The 4,813-nt window shown below is 46.6% G+C and overlaps 1 long non-coding RNA gene across 1 annotated transcript; it reads right to left on the minus strand.

Moving 5' to 3' along the window:
* Positions 1-3,372: 3,372 nt before the first annotated feature.
* LOC137543821 (uncharacterized) lies at positions 3,373-3,967 on the minus strand. The gene is made up of 3 exons (XR_011025635.1): positions 3,742-3,967; positions 3,555-3,644; positions 3,373-3,449 (listed from the first exon to the last, which is right to left on the minus strand). It is a non-coding gene; the product is annotated as an uncharacterized lncRNA (long non-coding RNA).
* Positions 3,968-4,813: the final 846 nt, after the last annotated feature.

Below are 4,813 nucleotides of genomic sequence, written 5' to 3' on the forward strand. Positions count from 1 at the left end.
CGGGGACAGAGTGGCGTGTCCGGCGGGAGCAATGTTAACTTTTGGCTATTTATCGGGAAGCAGAAGCTTGGTGGACCACCACCCTATGGTCCTTACCGGGGCAGAGGGTGCTGGTCCAGAAAGGGTTAAACAACAATCACAACCTAAACAAATACAATCACTTTAAAAAATTTAGGAGGGGTAACATGATATATTTTGTTCAGCTGCCCATACACTAGCCCTTTTGCCTGCAGATCAACTGCAGAATCGATCACTCATCTAATCTGTTGTCACATCCTTCAGGCTACACGAAAAATGTACATTGATTTTGACCCAAAATAGATAGTTCAGGTGGATGGCGGCGTGTGGCAAAATTACATCAATCACCCACAGGAAGGGATAGACCACTAGCGGCATTACACTGCCTGACGCAATTGAGGCAAAATACATTACCTGCTCCACCAGCCCCACTGCCCCCGGTCAACGCTGCTCCCTCTGGGATCTCGTCTCCAGCATGCTGCACTTCTTCCTGGCCGAGAGCAACTGTAATCAGTAGAGGGCCATGTAAGGTTTACACTTCCTGCCGGGCAAGAAGCAGAGAAGCATGCCGGAGACCAGAGGGGACACGGAAAACACAGCAGAGACTGGGAAGTGGCGCCAACTGGAGCAGGTAATACATACGGGCCCGGCAGCCACAGCAGCAGCACAGATTGGGAACGGTTTCAGGCAGAAATCCGGTGAAAGTTTTTGCTGTAAAGGCAGCCATACGATCCCTCTCAGATCCAAATGTCTCAGAGAGGGATTATCTGTTTGTCAAAAATGAGGTACAAAATAGGGTATGGCCACCTTAACCAAACACCATCAAACAAAATGATAGGGTACATGGTGGTTACATTACAGCTGTATTCCGAAACTTACCATGGGGTGTACTTACGTCACCTGTAGGAAACATCCACAGCCTATTGAGCCCCCCCCCCCCCCTCCCCTCCATCCCACGGCAGCTGACACTATCCTCCCACACCACCACCAATTTCAATATGTATCAAGCATGCTCAAGTGCACCCACAGTACCAATTATCTGCATGCAAAAAGGGCCAAAAAACATCTCCATCCGTCAGCTCCACTGCGAACACGCAAGTGGGCTGCGCAGTACAGATAACCACACGCCAAAAGGCGATTGACAACAATGTCCATCCAAAGAGGCCCCACAGCTCCCCCAATGGAACATATAGTACCATTGTTGGATGTAACTTTGTGCCCTGCACAAAGGGCCCTTTTCCACTAGTGCCTTTGCGCTACATGAATAGAAGAATCGCAAACCACTAGCCATTTTCCAATCGCTATGCTTTGATAAACATTGGAATTGCGGTTGGTTCTTGCCACTCCCGGATGTTTTTTGTCCCTCAAAACCAATTTGGCGGCGGAGCACAATTTCAACCTATTTGGGTATGCAGTACAGCATAGCTACATTGTGAAGGCAATTGCCGGAAGTAGCCTGCACTTTAGCCACTCAGCAATCGCTCCCGTTCAGCGTGAACGATAGTCACTGCTAGTGGAAAAGGGCCCTAAGAGCGCCATGGGACACAGATTATAACAAAAATAACATTGGGTTGTGCCCTTGGCTGTGTGAAGCCACAACATCCTTGATCCTTTGGTCATTGCAATGTTGTGGGTTTGCACAGCTAAGGGCACAACCTATTGGTTTTTGAGTTAATTCCTCACCAGCCACATACTCCCCCACCCCCTTCCTTTGGGCCCAGCCATTTTTCAAGTGCGGGGGGGGGCCCATTTGGGGGGGGGGGCAGGCAGCTGGATCCCCTCTGTGCTGTGCTGCCCTATGTGTCCCACCCCTTTAGACCAATGTCCCCTCTTTACGGAAACACCCATCACCAGAGGCAGGACAAGGTCCTCCAGCACCCAAGCCTGAGACACCAAAGTGCAGCCCTCCATCCCTGCCACCCCACACATCACCCACTGATTGCTATTAGACTAAGAGACGCCACAGGGCCCACAACCTCCCCAACACCTTAATATCTCATTATCTGGCTTGCAGTCACTGGTATGTATCCCCTTTTATTATTTATTTCTGCTTCAAACACAATTTGGAATGACAGATTAATTAATTTAGCGACCCCTCCTACACTGCGCCCTGAGGCTGTAGGGAGCCTCTCCAGCCTATGGGTCGTCCCTGGCCTGGCCATCACTCACCTTCCAGCCTCCAGCGATGAACCACAGTAGCCACCTCTTCTCCAACCAGCATCTAGCCTTCAAAGGCCAATCCGCTTGGGTTTGCCCCTAATGACGTCATCAAGGCCAAAACCAGCCATGATGTCAGACAGAGGGGGGGGAGGGTGGCCGGACCGGTGGAAACCACCAGTCTGCGCTGGGCCAGCAGGGATGTGCGTGGATCCTCTGCTTTTACCCCCTATGTGCACACCTGTCACTGGCATCACACTACAATCTGATGTCGATTGTATTGCTCATCACCCATACGCGATGTGTGTTAATCACTGAGGGGAGATGGTAGGTGTCATGATAGCGTAATCTCCCCTCTCCGGTGCACACAATGATGTGGGGACAGTTCAGTGGCGCCAACGTTGATTCCATATCCACTCAGAACAGTATCAACACGTGCTGGATGTAGATTCTAGGTTGGTGGGCCAAAAGCAAAAACGCATTATATGTTTGTTTTGTAGTCTGTTGACAAGACATATGATGCTACTCAGCCATGGGAAAGTTCAACAATCCAAAAAACAAACAGTTTTGATGGCCCTTCAACATCACCCCCTCGATAAGCAGCCATAACATGACATTCATTAGTCACATCTTGCACGTTTATGTGTATATTAAGTGCATGCAATTGACTGCAACCACATTATCCACACAAATCTCGGCAGCCCACCTATTCAAACTGTTTAGTGTTTCAAAAAACAAAATATGCTATCCACAATATTACTCTTAATGTCCCTTTCTTTACATGATTTCCTGGGACAAATAAAACTCACCAGTAGTTTCCAAAACATGTGTTGCCATCGGAAGCCCTCCTATTTCCTCACCCACTACAGCATCAACAGCAGACACATCACCTACAGACAATTGTCATTGAAAACCAAAAAAAAATATCAACAAAGGTGTCCAGCATATCCCAGTCTACAAGCAAGTAGCCTTACATATTTTCAATAGCACATCAAACTCACCAGTAGTGTAGTCTGCATCAGATTGGGCCACAGATAGTGAGATGTCAGTCACTGCAGCATCAGTTCCCACATCCGCAACATCACCTAGACAAAAGTGTCATAGTTAAAAAGGGTGACCAAAAATGTATGCAGCATATCTGCCTTAAGACCTTTCCATTTCCATCTCGTTCAACAACACATCAAACTCACCAGTAGTGTAGTCTGCATCAGATTGGGCCCCAGATAGTGAGATGTCAGTCACTGCAGCATCAGTTCCCACATCCGCAACATCACCTAGACAAAAGTGTCATAGTTAAAAAGGGTGACCAAAAATGTATGCAGCACATCTGCCTTAAGACCTTTCCATTTCCATCTCGTTCAACAACACATCAAACTCACCAGTAGTGTCGCCTGCATCAGTTTCCTCTAATATCGCATGGCCGATGTCACTGACTTCAGCATCCCCAGAAACCACAGACACAACATTACCTACAAGAGTGTCAGTTAGAACATTATCAATGTAACAATAGTACACTTCCTGTGCACTAAACTACTCCCGGAAACAGACAACATAATAATCAATTACCATCTTCGGAACTTTCGGAGCTTGGCAACTGTGCATCATAGCCCCCCCTGATGCCATGCAGGGCCTCAGTCGGCAACAAAGGCTCCACTACTCGCTCATAATCCGTAAATTCAACAGAGCGTGCTGGGCCACCACCTGTACCAAGACTACAATAATAAAGGGATACAACAATTAAACAAATGACAACTCAAAAATAAAATTTTCTCAAAAACAATTGCATTAACGTTTTTTCACAGATGCAAACAAATACATTTGCTTCACTAGCCTGCTAATCGTGTCTCCTGCATGTTTCATAGTGGTTATTGGATGAAACTTTCAAACACATGTTGTGACTGACAATCCAGGACACATACTGATTATGGATTAGCAGTGTGCGATTCACACACTACTGCAGCCTAACTGTTCAGCATAAGAAAAATAAAAATGTACTAGTGCGGATGATGGTGGCTACAACAGGACACCTGTAGGCCAAGTGGCCAAATGCACATGCTACCTCGGCACCCCCTATTGAGCCAGCACGATCATACAGGTTTCTTTTGAGGGTATGTAAATTTTTTAACCATAGAAGCAGGACACCAGTCCAGGTAATGCATGTCTACAATACTTTAAATAAAACAGGAAGCACATTCAAAAAAGGTTCAAAAAACATAGCCCAAAAGCCCAATTTATCCAACAATTACCCTAAAAAACAAAAAAACACCAAAAAAAAAAAAAAAAAAAAAAAAACAGTTGCACATTTGTATTGTTTTGAACATGCATTTTGTCAGAACATTCATTTTCGTACAAACTACAATTTAAACACTTACGCGTACTGCCGCTGCTTGCTCAACTTCTTGCGCAAACGCAATTTGATGTCAGCAAAGCGTTTGCGACACTGCTGTTCAGTCCGAGGCCGTTGATCTACGTCGCTCACACTGCGTGAAATCCTGCGCCACATTCTGGTTCGTGAGGCCACATCTGTCTTTCTCGACAGGCTCCCATATAACTGTGGAAAATATAAGGCCACCTCCTCACAAAGAACCAGGTTCTCAGCCTCAGAAAAGCGCACCCCCCTTTTACGGGCTTCTTCTGC

The sequence above is a fragment of the Hyperolius riggenbachi genome, unplaced genomic scaffold (assembly GCF_040937935.1).
Source record: "Hyperolius riggenbachi isolate aHypRig1 unplaced genomic scaffold, aHypRig1.pri scaffold_214, whole genome shotgun sequence".
In the NCBI taxonomy this organism is placed as follows: Eukaryota; Metazoa; Chordata; class Amphibia; order Anura; family Hyperoliidae; genus Hyperolius; species Hyperolius riggenbachi.